We start from the raw sequence: 14,944 nt of genomic DNA on the forward strand, positions 1-14,944 counted from the left end.
CATAAGGCTCACCTACTGAGAGTAATAGTCTTCTGTTCTATTTCTACATTCCTTATAAATCTCAAGTGAGTAGCAATTTAAAAGTTGATGGAGAGCTGATGAAAGGAAGGCAAGAGATGCATGTCACAAAAAATTGTATCTCCTCCCTCCAACTTTAGGAAAAAAAAAGTTTAAACTATAGGGGCATTGAAAGAATAGTATATAAGGACGTGCTGTCATTCCCTCTTGCGAGAACACCAGGATCACAACTAACTGCTGAACAGTCATCGACAGGAAGACACTGGAACTCACCAAAAAAAATACCCCACATCCAAAGACAAAGGAGAAGCCACACTGAGACAGTAGGAGGGGCGCAATCACAGTAAAATCAAATCCCATAACTGCTGCATGGGTTACTCACAAACTGGAGAACATTATACCACAGAAGTCCACCCACTGGAGTGAAGTTTCTGAGCCCCATGTCAGACTTCCCAAACTGTGGGTCCGGCAACAGGAGGAGGAATTCCTAGAGAATCAGACTTTGAAGGCTAGTGGGATTTGATTATAGGACTTCGACAGGACTGAGGGAAACAGAGACTCCTCTCTTGGAGGGCACACACAAGGTAGTGTGTGCATTGGGACCCAGGGGAAGGAGCAGCGACCCAATAGGAGACGACTGAACCAGACCTACCTGCTAGTGTTGGAGGGTCTCCTGCAGAGGCAGGGGGTGGCTGTGACTCACCGTGGGGACAAGGACACTGGCAGCAGAAGTTCTGGGAAGTAATCCTTGGCATGAGCCCTCCCAGAGTCCGCCATTATCCCCACCAAAGAGCTGGGGTAGGCTTCAGTGTTGGGTCGCCTCAGGCCAAACAACCAACAGGGAGGGAACCCAGCCCCACCCATCAGCAGACAAGCAGATTAAAGTTTTACTGAGCTCTGCCCACCAGAGCAACAGCCAGCTCTACCCAGCACCAGTCCCTCCCATCAGGAAACTTGCACAAGCCTCTTAGATAGCCTCATCCACCATAGGGCAGAGAGCAGAAGCATGAAGAACTACAGTCCTGCAGCCTGGGGAACAAAAAACACATTCACAGAAAGACAAGATGAAAAGGCAGAGGGCTATGTACCAGATGAAGGGACAAAATAAAACCCCAGAAAACAACTAAATGAAGTGGAGATAGGCAACCTTCCAGAAAAAGAATTCAGAATAATGATAGTGAAGATGATCCAGGACCTCAGAAAAAGAATGGAGGCAAAGATCGAGAGGATGCAAGAAATGTTTAACCAAGATCTAGAAGAATTAAAGAACAAACACAGATGAACAATACAATAACTGAAATGAAAACTACACTAGAAGGAATCAATAGCAGAATAACTGAGGCAGAAGAACGGATAAGTGACCTGGAAGACAGAATGGTGGAACTCACTGTTGCAGAACAGAATAAAGAAAAAAGAATGAAAGGAAATGAGACAGCCTAAGAGAACTCTGGGACAACATTAAACGCAACAACATTCGCATTATAGGGGTCCCAGAAGGAGAAGAGAGAGAGAGAGAGGACCAGAGAAAATATTTGAAGAGATTATAGTTGAAAACTTCCCTAACGTGGGAAAGGAAATAGCCGCCCAAGTCCCGGAAGTACATAGAGTCCCATACAGGATAAACCCAAGGAAAAACACGCCGAGACACATAGTAATCAAAGTGGCAAAAATTAAAGAAAAATTATTGAAAGCAGCAAGGGAAAAACGACAAATAACATGCAAGGGAACTCCCATAACGTTAACAGCTGATTTCTCAGCAGAAACTCTACAAGCCAGAAGGGAGTGGCATGATATACTTAAAGTGACGACAGGGAAGAACCTACAACCAAGATTACTCTACCCGGCAAGGATCTCATTTAGATTTGATGGAGAAATCAAAAGTTTTACAGACAAGCAAAAGCTAAGAGATTTCAGCACCACCAAACCAGCTCTACAACAAATGCTAAAGGAACTTCTCTAAGTGGGAAACACAAGAGAAGAAAAGGACCTACAAAAACAAACCCAAAACAATTAAGAATATTGTAATAGGAACATACATATCGATAATTACCTTAAACGTGAATGGATTAAATGCTCCATCCAAAAGACACAGGCTTGCTGAATGGATACAAAAATAAGACCTATATATATATGCTGTCTACAAGAGACCCACTTCAGACCTAGGGACACATACAGACTGAAAGTGAGGGGATGGAAAAAGATATTACATGCAAATGGAAATCAAAAGAAAGCTGGAGTAGCAAAATTCATATCAGATAAAATAGACTTTAAAATAAAGAATGTTCCAGGAGACAAGGAAGGACACTACATAATGATCAAGGGATCAATCCAAGAAGAAGATATAATAATTATAAATATCTATGCACCCAACATAGGAGCACCTCAATAAATAAGGCAAATACTAACAGCTATACAAGAGGAACTCGACAGTAATACAATAATAGTGGGGGGACTTTAACACCTCACTTACATCAATGGACAGATCATGCAGACAGAAAATTAATAAGGAAACACGAGATTTAAATGACACAATAGACCAGATAGATTTAATTGATATTTATAGGACATTCCATCCAAAATCGGCAGATTACACTTTCTTCTCAAGTGTGCATGGAACATTCTCCAGGATAGATCACACCTTGGGTCACAAGTCAAGCCTTAGTAAATTTAAGAAAATTGAAATCATATTAAGCATCTTTTCTGACCACAATGCTATGAGATTAGAAATCAATTACAGGGAAAAAAACCCTAAAAACACAAACACATGGAGGCTAAACAATACGTTACTGAATAACCAGAGATAACTGAAGAAATCAAAGAGGAAATCAAAAAATACCTAGAGAAAAATGACAATGAAAACACGACGAACCAAAACCTATGAGATGCAGCAAAAGCAGTTCTAAGAGCGAAGTTTATAGCTATACAAGCCTACCTCAAGACACAAGAAAAATCTCAAATAAACAATCTAACCTTACACCTAAAGGAACTAGAGAAAGAAGAACAAACAAAACCCAAAGTTAGCAGAAGGAAAGAAATGATAAAGATCAGAGCAGAAATAAATGAAATAGAAACAAAGAAAACAATAGCAAAGATCAATAAAACTAAAAGCTGGTTCTTTGAGAAGATAAACAAAATTGATAAACCATTAGCCAGACTCATCCAGAAAAAGAGGGAGAGGACTAAATCAATAAAATCAGAAATTAAAAAGGAGAAGTTACAAGAGACACCGCAGAAATACAAAGCATCCTAAGAGTCTACTTCCAGCAACTCTATGCCAATAAAATGGACAAACTGGAAGAAATGGACAAATTCTTAGAAAGGTATAATCTTCCAAGACTGAACCAGGACGAAATAGAAAATATGAACAGACCAATCACAAGTACTGGAATTGAAACTGTGAGTAAAAAACTCCCAACAAACAAAAGTCCAGGACCAGATGGCTTCACAGGTGAATTCTATCAAACATTTAGAGAAGAGCTAACACCCATCTTTCTCAAACTCTTCCAAAAAATTTCAGAGGAAGGAACACTCCCAAATTCATTCTATGAGGCCACCACCACCCTGATACCAAAACCAGACAAAGATACTACAAAAAAAGAAAATTACAGACCAATATCACTCATGAATATAGATGCAAAAATCCTCAACAAAATACTAGCAAACATAATCCAACAAAACATTAAAAGGATCATACACCACGATCAAGTGGGATTTACCCCAGGGATGCAAAGATTCTTCAATATACGCAAATCAATCAGCGTGATACACCATATTAACAAATTGAAGAAGAAAAACCATATGATCATCTCGATAGATGCAGAAAAACCTTTTGACAAAATTCAACACCCATTTATGACAAAAACTCTCCAGAAAGTGGGCATAGAGGGAACCTACCTCAACATAATAAAGGCCATATATGACAAACCCACAGCAAACATCATTCTCAATGGTGAAAAACTGAAAGCATTTTCTCTAACATCAGGAATAAGACAAGGATGTCCACTCTCACCACTATTATTCAACATAGTTTTGGAAGTCCTAGCCATGGCAATCAGAGAAGAAAAAGAAATAAAAGGAATCCAAATTGGAAAAGAAGAAGTCAAACTGTCACTGTTTGCAGATGACATGATACTATATATAGAGAATCCTAAAGATGCCACCAGAAAACTACTAGAGCTAATCAATGAATTTGGTAAGGTTGCAGGATACAAAATTAATGCACAGAAATCTCTTGCATTCCTATACGCTAATGATGAAATATCTGAAAGAGAAATTAAGGAAACACTCCCATTTACCACTGCAACAAAAAGAATAAAATACATAGGAATAAACCTACCTAGGGAGACAAAAGACCTGTATGCTGAAAACTATAAGACACTGATGAAAGAAATTAAAGATGATACAAATAGATTGAGAGATATACCATGTTCTTGAATTGGAAGAATCAATATTGTGAAAATGACTCTACTGCCCAAAGCAATCTACAGATTCAATGCAATCCCTATCAAATTACCAATGGCATGTTTTACAGAACTAGAATAAAAAATCTTAAAATTTCTATGGAGACACAGAAGACCCCGAATAGGCAAAGCAATCTTGAGGGAAAAAAATGGAGCTAGAGGAATCAGACTCCCTGATTTCAGACTATACTACAAAGCTACAGTAATCAAAACAATATGGTACTGGCACAGAAACAGAAATATAGATGAATGGAACAAGATTGAAAACCCAGAGATAAACCCACGCACCTATGGTCAACTAATCTATGACAAAGGAGGCAAGGATATACAATGGAGAAAAGACAGTCTCTTTAATAAGTGATGCTGGGAAAGCTGGACAGCTACATGTAAAATAATGAAATTAGAGCACTCCCTAACACTATACACAAAAATAAACTCAAAATGCATTAGAGACCTAAATGTAAGACTGGATACTATAAAACTCTTAGAGGAAAACAGGAAGAACACTGTTTGACATAAATCACAGCAAGATCTTTTTTGATCCACCTCCTAGAGTAATGGAAATAAAAACAAAGTAAACAAATGGGACCTAATGAAACTTAAAAGCTTTTGCACCACAAAGGAAACCATAAACAAGACGAAAAGACAACCCTCAGAATGGAGAAAATATGTACAAACAAATCAATGGACAAAAGATTAATCTCCAAAATATATAAACAGCTCATGCAGCTCAATATTAAAAAAACAACCCAATCCAAAAATGGGCAGAAGATATAGACATTTCTCCAAAGAAGACATACAGATGGCCAAGAAGCACATGAAAAGCTGCTCCACATCACTAATTATTAGAGAAATGCAAATCAAAACTACAATGAGGTATCACCTCACACCAGTTAGAATGGGCATCATCAGAAAATCTACAAACAGCAAATGCTGAAGAGGGTGTGGAGAAAAGGGAACCCTCTTGCACTGTTGGTGAGAATGTAAACTGATACAGCCACTATGGAAAACAGTATGGAGATTCCTTAAAAAACTAAAAATAGATTTACCATATGACCCAGCAATCCCACTACTGGGCATATACCCAGAGAAAACCATAATTCAAAAAGACACAGGCACCCCAATGTTCATTGCAGCACTATTTACAATAGCCAGGTCACGGAAACAACCTAAATGCCCATCAACAGACGAATGGATAAAGAAGAGGTGGTACATATATACAATGGAATATTACTCAGCCATAAAATGGAACGAAATTGGGTCATTTGTAGAGACGTGGATGCTTCTAGAGAATGTCACACAGAGTGAAGTTAGTCAGAAAGAGAAAAACAAATATCGTATATTAACGCATATATGTGGGACCTAGAAAAATGGTACAGATGAACTGGTTTGCAGGGCAGAAATTGAGACACAGGTGTAGAGAACAAACGTATGGACACCAAGGGGGGAAAGCGGCGGGGGGGTGGTGTGATGAATTGGGAGATTGGGATTGATGTGTATACCCTGATCTGTATAAAATGGATGACTAATAAGTAGCTGCTGTATAAAAAAAATAAAATAAAATTCAAAAATTCAAAAAGAAAAGAAAGAATAGTATAACGAACAGCAGTATACCCTTCATCTGGATTCACCAAATTGTTCCATTTTGCCACATCTACTCTTTCCATGCCTCTAAGACTGGCATTTCTCTACATATCCACTAATATACCCTTATATACTGAAGAAAATTAATGCAATAATATCTAATAGTTTGTATTCCAATTTTCCCAAATGCCCTCAAAGATGTATTTTATATCACGCCCATTTTGTTTTATGGTCTGGAATCCACTGAACATTTATATATTGCATTTAGTGGTTTAGTTTTTAACTCTACAATAGTCCTTTTCTCATGTCATTGACGCTTTTTTGAAGAATCCACGGTAGCTGTCTTTGTTTTTTTTTTCCCCTCTGTACAATTCTTCCGATTTCTCTGTATATATATATATATATTTTTTTTTTTAAACATCTTTATGGGAGTATAATTGCTTTACCATGGTGTGTTAGTTTCTGCTTTATAACAAAGTGAATCAGTTATACATATACATATGTTCCCATATCTCTTCCCTCTTGCATCTCCCTCCCTCCCACCCTCCCTATCCCACCCCTCTAGGTGGTCACAAAGCACCGAGCTGATCTCCCTGTGCTATGCAGCTGCTTCCCACTAGCTATCTATTTTACATTTGGTAGTGTATATATGTCCATGCCACTCTCTCACCCTGTCACATCTTACCCCTCCCCCTCACCATATCCTCAAGTCCATTCTCTAGTATGTCTGTGTCTTTATTACTGTCTTGCCACTAGGTTCTTCATGACCTTTTTTTTTTTTTCCCTTAGATTCCATATATATGTGTTAGCATACTGTATTTGTTTTTCTCTTTCTGACTTACTTCACTCTGTATGAAGGACTCTAACTCCATCCACCTCACTACAAATACCTCCATTTCATTTTTTTTCTGGCTGAGTAATATTCCATTGTATATATGTGCCACATCTTCTTTATCTATTCATCCGATGATGGACACTTAGGTTGCTTCCATGTCCTGGCTATTGTAAATAGAGCTGCAGTGAACATTTTGGTACATGACTCTTTTTGAATTATGGTTTTCTCAGGGTATATGCCCAGTAGTGGGATTCCTGGGGCGTATGGTAGTTCTATTTGTAGTTTTTTAAGGAACCTCCATACTGTTCTCCGTAGTGGCTGTATCAATTTACATTCCCACCAACAGTGCAAGAGGGTTCCCTTTTCTCCACACCCTCTCCAGCATTTATTGTTTCTAGATTTTTTGATGATGGCCATTCTGACCAGTGTGAGATGATATCTCATTGTAGTTTTGATTTGCATTTCTCTAATGATTAATGATGTTGAGCATTCTTTCATGTGTCTGTTGGCAATCTGTATATCTTCTTTGGAGAAATGTCTATGTAGGTCTGCCCATTTTTGGATTGGGTTGTTTGTTCTTTTGTTATTGAGCTGCATGAGCTGCTTGTAAATCTTGGAGATTAATCCTTTGTCAGTTGCTTCATTTGCAAATATTTTCTCCCATTCTGAAGGTTGTTTTTTGGTCTTGTTTATGGTTTCCTTTGCTGTGCAAAAGCTTTTAAGTTTCATTAGGTCCCATTTGTTTATTTGTGTTTTTACTTCCATTTCTCTAGGAGGTGGGTCAAAAAGGATCTTGCTGTGATTTATGTCCTAGAGTGTTCTGCCTATGTTTTCCTCTAAGAGTTTGATAGTGTCTGGCCTTACACTTAGGTCTTTAATCCATTTTGAGTTTATTTTTGTGCATGGTGTCAGGGAGTGTTCTAATTTCATACTTTTACATGTACCTGTCCAGTTTTCCCAGCACCACTTACTGGAGAGGCTGTCTTTTCTCCACTGTATATGCTTGCCTCCTTTATCAAAGATAAGGTGACCATATGTGCGTGGGTTTATCTCTGGGCTGTCTATCCTGTTCCATTGATCTATGTTTCTGTTTTTGTGCCAGTACCAAACTGTCTTGATTACTGTAGCTTTGTAATATAGTCTGAAGTCAGGGAGCCTGATTCCTCCAGCTCCATTTTTCGTTCTCAAGATTGCTTTGGCTATTCGGGGTCTTTTGTGTTTCCATAAATATTGTGAAATTTTTTGTTCTAGTTCTGTGAAAAATGCCAGTGGTAGTTTGATAGGGATTGCATTGAATCTGTAGATTGCTTTGGGTAGTAGAGTCATTTTCACAATGTTGATTCTTCCAATCCAGGAACATGGTATATCTCTCCATCTATTTGTATCATCTTTAATTTCTTTCATCAGTGTCTTATAATTTCCTGCATACAGGTCTTTTGTCTCCTTAGGTAGGTTTATTCCTAGATATTTTATTCTTTTTGTTGCAATGGTAAATGGGAGTGTTTCCTTAATTTCCCTTTCAGATTTGTCATCATTAGTGTATAGGAATGCAAGAGATTTCTGTGCATTAATTTTGTATCCTGCTACTTTACCAAATTCATTGATTAGCTCTAGTAGTTTTCTGGTAGCATCTTTAGGATTCTCTATGTATGGTATCATGTCATCTGCAAACAGTGACAGTTTTACTTCTTCTTTTCCGATTTGGATTCCTTTTATTTCTTTTTCTTCTCTGATTGCTGTGGCTAACACTTCCAAAACTATGTTGAATAATAGTGGTGAGAGTGGGCAACCTTGTCTTGTTCCTGATCTTAGTGGAAATGGTTTCAGTTTTTCACCATTGAGGACAATGTTGGCTGTGGGTTTGTCATATATGGCCTTTATTATGTTGAGGAAAGTTCCCTCTATGCCTACTTTCTGCAGGGCTTTTATCATAAATGGGTGTTGAATTTTGTCAAAAGCTTTCTCTGCATCTATTGAGATGATCATATGGTTTTTCTCCTTCAATTTGTTAATATGATGTATCATTTTGATTGATTTGCGTATATTGAAGAATCCTTGCATTCCTGGAATAAACCCCACTTGATCATGGTGTATGATCCTTTTAATGTGCTGTTGGATTCTGTTTGCTAGTGTTTTGTTGAGGATTTTTGCATCTATGTTCATCAGTGATATTGGCCTGTAGTTTTCTTTCTTTGTGACATCTTTGTCTGGTTTTGGTATCAGGGTGATGGTGGCCTCATAGAATGAGTCGGAGAGTGTTCCTCCCTCTGCAATATTTTGGAAGAGTTTGAGAAGAATAGGTGCCAGCACTTCTCTAAATATTTGATAGAATTTGCCTGTGAAGCCATCTGGTCCTGGACTTTTGTTTGTTGGAAGATTTTTAATCACAGTTTCAATTTCAGTGCTTGTGATTGGTCTATTCGTATTTTCTGTTTCTTCCTGGTTCAGTCTTGGCAGGTTGTGCATTTCTAAGAATCTGTCCATTTCTTCCAGGTTGTCCATTTTATTGGCATAGAGTTGCTTGTAGTAATCTCTCATGATCATTTGTATTTCTGCAGTGTCAGTGGTTACTTCTCCTTTTTCATTTCTAATTCTATTGATTTGAGTCTTCACCCTTTTTCTCTTGCTGAGTCTGGCTAATGGTTTATCAACTTTGTTTATCTTCTCAAAGAACCAGCTTTTAGTTTTATTGATCCTTGCTATTGTCTCCTTCATTTCTTTTTCATTTATTTCTGATCTGATATTTATGATTTCTTTCCTTCTGCTAGCTTTGGGGTTTTTTTGTTCTTCTTTCTCTAATTGCTTTAGGTGCAAGGTTAGGTTGTTTATTCGAGATGTTTCCTGTTTCTTGAGGTAGGCTTTTATTGCTATAAACTTCCCTCTTAGCACTGCTTTTGCTGCATCCCATAGGTTTTGGGTCATCGTGTCTCCATTGTCATTTGTTTCTAGGTATTTTTTGATTTCCCCTTTGATTTCTTCAGTGATCACTTCGTTATTAAGTAGTGTATTGTGTAGCCTCCATGTGTTTGTATTTTTTACAGATCTTTTCCTGTAATTGATATCTAGTCTCATAGCATTGTGGTTGGAAAAGATACTTGATACGATTTCAATTTTCTTAACTTTACCAAGGCTTGATTTGTGACCCAAGATATGATCTATCCTGGAGAATGTTCCATGAGCACTTGAGAAAAATGTGTATTCTGTTGTTTTTGGGTGGAATGTCCTATAAAGATCAATTAAGTCCATCTTGTTTAATGTATCATTTAAAGCTTGTGTTTCCTTATTTATTTTCATTTTGGATGATCTGTCCATTGGTGAAAGTGGGGTGTTAAAGTCCCCTACTATGATTGTGTTGCTGTCGATTTCCCCTTTTATGGCTGTTAGTATTTGCCTTATGTATTGAGGTGCTCCTATGTTGGGTGCATAAATATTTACAATTGTTATTCCTTCCTCTTGGATCGATCCCTTGATCATTATATAGTGTCCTTCTTTGTCTCTTGTGATATTCTTTATTTTAAAGTCTATTTTGTCTGATATGAGAATTGCTACTCCAGCTTTCTTTTGATTTCCATTTGCATGGAATATCTTTTTCCATCCCCTCACTTTCAGTCTGCATGTGTCTCTAGGTCTGAAGTGGGTCTCTTGTAGACAGCATATACATGGGTCTTGTTTATGTATCCATTCAGCCAGTCTGTATCTTTTGGTGGGAGCATGTAATCCATTTACATTTAAGGTAATTATCGATATGTATGTTCCTATTCCCATTTTCTTAAATGTTTTGGGTTTGTTATTGTAGGTGTTTTCCTTCTCTTGTGTTTCTTGCCTAGAGAAGTTCCTTTAGCATTTGTTGTAAAGCTGGTTTGGTGGTGCTGAACTCTCTCAGCTTTTGCTTGTCTGTCAAGGTTTTAATTTCTCTGTTGAATCTGAATGAGATCCTTGCTGGGTAGAGTAATCTTGGTTGTAGGTTTTTCTCCTTCATCACTTTAAGTATATCATGCCACTCCCTTCTGGCTTGCAGAGTTTCTGCTGAAGGATCAGCTGTTAACCTTATGGGGATTCCCTTGTGTGTTATTTGTTGTTTTTCCCTTGCTGCTTTTAATATGTTTTCTTTATATTTAATTTTTGATAGTTTGATTAATATGTGTCTTGGCGTGTTTCTCCTTGGATTTTTCCTGTATGGGACTCTCTGTGCTTCCAGGACTTGATTAACTATTTCCTTTCCCATATTGGGGAAGTTTTCAACTATAATCTCTTCAAATATTTTCTCAGTCCCTTTCTTTTTCTCTTCTTCTTCTGGGACCCCTATAATTCGAATGTTGGTGCGTTTAATGTTGTCCCAGAGGTCTCTGAGACTGTCCTCAGTTCTTTTCATTCTTTTTTCTTTATTCTGCTCTGCCGTAGTTATTTCCACTATTTTATCTTCCAGGTCACTTATCCGTTCTCCTGCCTCAGTTATTCTGCTATTGATCCCGTCTAGAGTATTTTTAATTTCATTTATTGTGTTTTTCATCATTGCTTGGTTCCTCTTTAGTTCTTCTACATCCTTGTTAAATATTTCTTGCATTTTGTCTATTCTATTTCCAAGATTTTGGATCATCCTTACTATCATTATTCTGAATTCTTTTTCAGGTAGACTCCCTATTTCCTCTTCATTTGTTAGGTCTGGTGTGTTTTGACCCTGCTTCTTCATCTGCTGTGTGTTTTTCTGTCTTCTCATTTTGCTTATCTTACTCAGTTTGGGGTCTCCTTTTCACAGGCTGCAGGTTCGTAGTTCCCGTTGTTTTTGGTTTCTGTCCCCAGTGGCTAAGGTTGGTTCAGTGGGTTGTGTAGGCTTCCTGGTGGAGGGGACTAGTGCCTGTGTTCTGGTGGATGAGGCTGGATCTTGTCTTTCTGGTGGGCACGTCCACGTCTGGTGGTCTGTTTTGGGGTGTCTGTGGCCTTATTATGATTTTAGGCAGCCTCTCTGCTAATGGATGGGGCTTTGTTCCTGTCTTGCTAGTTGTTTGGCATAGGGTGTCCAGCCCTGTAGCTTGCTGGTCATTGAGTGAAGCTGGGTCTTGATGTTGAGATGGAGATCTCTGAGGGATTTTTGCCATTTGATATTATGTGGAGCTGGGAGGTCTCTTGTGGACTAGTGTCCTGAAGTTGGGTCTTCCACCTCAGAGACACAGCCCTGATGACTGGCTGGAGCACCAAGTGCCTTTCACCCACACGGCTCAGAATAAAAGGGAGAAAAAATAGAAAGAAAGAAAGAGGATAAAATAAAATAAAATAAAATAAAATAAAGCTATTATAATAAAAAATAAGAAAAAAATTATTAAGAAAAAATTTATTAGGAAAAAATTTTTTTTTTAATTTTTTAAAATAAATTTATTAATTTTTATAATAAAAAATAAGAAAAAATTATTAAGAAAAAAATTTATTAAGAAAAAATTTTTTTAATTTTTTAAAATAAAAAATATTTAAAAACTTATTAAAAAATTTTTTTTTGAATTTTTAAAAATAGGAAATAAGGAAAAAATTACTAAGAAAACACTTATTAAGAAAAAAAATTTTTTTTAGTAAAAAAAAAAAGAAAACGGACGGACAGAACCCTAGGACAAATGGTGAAAGCAAAGCTATACAGACAAAATCTCACCCAGAAGCATACACATATACACTCACAAAAAAAGGAAAAGGGGAAAAATTAATATATCCTGCTCCCAAAGTCCACCTCCTGAATTTGGGATGATTCGTTGTCTATTCAGGTATTCAACAGATGCAGGTATATCAAGTTGTTTGTGGAGCTTTAATCCGCTGCTTCTGAGGCTGTGGGGAGAGATTTCCCTTTCTCTTCTTTGTTCGCACAGCTCCCAGGGTTCAGCTTTGGATTTCGACCCTCCTCTGCGTGTAAGTCGCCTGAGGGCGTCTGTTCCCCTCCTAGACTGAACGGGGTTAAAGGAGCAGCTGCTCGGGGGCTCTGGCTCACTCAGGCGGGGGGGAGGGAGGGGTACGGATGTGGGGCGAGCCTGCAGCAGCAGAGGCCGGTGTGACGTTGCAGCAGCCTGAGGCGCGCCGTGCGTTCTCCCGGGGAAGTTTTCCCTGGATCACGGGAGACTGGCCGTGGCGGGCTGCACTTGCTCCCGGGAGGGGCGGTGTGGAGAGTGACCTGTGCTCGCACACAGGCTTCTTGGTGGTGGCAGCAGCAGCCTTAGCATCTCCTGCCCGTCTCTGGGGTCTGCACTGATAGCCGCGGCTCGCACCCGCCTCTGGGGTCCGCGCTGATAGCCGTGGCTCACGCCCATCTTTGGAGCTCATTTAGGCGGCGCTCTGAATCCCCTCTCTTTGCGCGCCACGAAACAAAGGCAAGAAAAAGTCTCTTGCCTCTTCGGCAGCTGCAGACTTTTTCCCGGACTCCCTCCCGGCTAGCTGTGGTGCACTAGCCCCTTCAGACTGTGTTCACGCCGCCAACCCCTGTCCTCTCCCTGGGATCCGACCGAAGCCCGAGCCTCAGCTCCCAGCCCCCGCCCACCCCGGCGGGTGAGCAGACAAGCCTCTCGGGCTGGTGAGTGCTGCTCGGCCCCGAGCCTCTGCGGGAATCTCTCCGCTTTGCCCTCCGCACCCCTGTGGCTGCGCTCTCCTCTGTGGCTCCGAAGCTTCCCCCCTCTGCCACCCGCAGTCTCCGCCCGCGAAGGGGCTTCCTAGTGTGTGGAAACCTTTCCTCCTTCACAGCTCCCTCCCACTGGTTCAGGTCCCGTCCCTATTCTTTTGTCTCTGTTATTTCTTTTTCCTTTTGCCCTACCCAAGTACGTGGGGAGTTTCTTGCCTTTTGGGAAGTCTGACGTCTTCTGCCAGCGTTCAGTGGGTGTTCTTTAGGAGCAGTTCCACGTGTACATGTATTTCTAATGTATCTGTGGGGAGGAAGGTGATCTCCGCGTCTTACTCTTCCGCCATCTTGCCCAGACCCCTCCACGGTAGCTGTCTTGTAGAATCTCCATTACTCTGCAGTGTTCTAATTGTTTCCTTGTAACTGGATTCAGGTTAACATTTTTGGCAACAAGACTCCATTGGTAATGTACTTGCATGGTGTCACATCAGGATGCACAGAATGTCAGGTTGTCTCTCTGTTGATGATGCTGCAGTGGATAAGGTGGTGCTCATCAGGCCGCTCCATAATTTTTCAAAGACCTTACAGTACTAGAAATTTCCAGTGGTATTTTTGTTTGTTTTGTTTTGTTTTGGCCTTAGAACTCTTAACCTCTACTAGCTTGCCTTTTCATTTACAGCAAGTTCTGCAATTTTATTTTAACCTAGATAAGTCAATGACCAAGCTATGGAAAGGTAGGTTGAACCTGGTGCGCATTTCATCAACCCTCCTAAGTCTCATAAACTCCATTATTGTTATGGCACACCTCAGGCAAGAGTCGTCTCTTTCTCTTTCCCTCTCTCTATCTCCCCTGCCCCCTTGTGTTTTTAAAAAGTATGTAGATCTTTGTGAACACCTATGTAACCTGAACTCACATGCCACCTAAAAAATGAAGAAATGAAGACAAACAACTGCCTTTCTCTTTGTTGTTTTTGGATTTGTAAACGGTTGGCAAAGATGCAAATATGCAACAAATAGTTTTTTTTTAAACACTTCACAAATACGTTATCATTTTTGGTCTGAGCTTGAAAGGCAGAAACATGCCACACTTTAGAATATTTTCTTTTAGTGTGGTTTAGGATCAGCTGGCAAAATGGGGAGAGAAAAGAAAATAATCATTCCTTAAATGTGAATCTCTGATCTCTGTACCTCCATAGGACTGTGACATCTGAAACGGCAGTACAAAGTTACCTTTTTCCTCTTAAGAAGAAACTGCATTCTGTCCCAAACACATCCAGGTTAGTATGCAGAACCTCATGTCCCATGATAGCCCCGTGCAGTTGTCTGAAGTTGAGCTTTTGAGCCCTAGTGGTGAATACCCTAATACCCTGGAAAAGAGCTGTAGCTATTGGTCTGAATTTCTCTGATTTTGCTTCTGGGCAGTTGAACTCCTGGCCTAGGAGACTCCTTATGGTCTGAAGC

The 14,944-nt window shown here is 39.5% G+C and overlaps 1 protein-coding gene across 5 annotated transcripts in view; it reads left to right on the forward strand.

The window, feature by feature from the left end:
- The window catches only part of IPO11 (importin 11), a 487,981-nt gene that overhangs the window by 219,336 nt on the left and 253,701 nt on the right, over positions 1–14,944 (forward strand). For 2 of the 5 annotated variants that reach the window (XR_009502321.1, XR_009502322.1), the window contains exon 31: positions 14,680–14,760. The exons of the other annotated variants lie outside the window; for them this stretch is intronic. The gene's annotated coding sequence lies outside the window, so the exon portion shown is untranslated. The remainder of the gene's footprint in view (positions 1–14,679; positions 14,761–14,944) is intronic. 5 annotated transcript variants of the gene reach the window in all.

Source organism: Balaenoptera ricei, chromosome 3 (assembly GCF_028023285.1).
Source record: "Balaenoptera ricei isolate mBalRic1 chromosome 3, mBalRic1.hap2, whole genome shotgun sequence".
Taxonomy (NCBI): domain Eukaryota; kingdom Metazoa; phylum Chordata; class Mammalia; order Artiodactyla; family Balaenopteridae; genus Balaenoptera; species Balaenoptera ricei.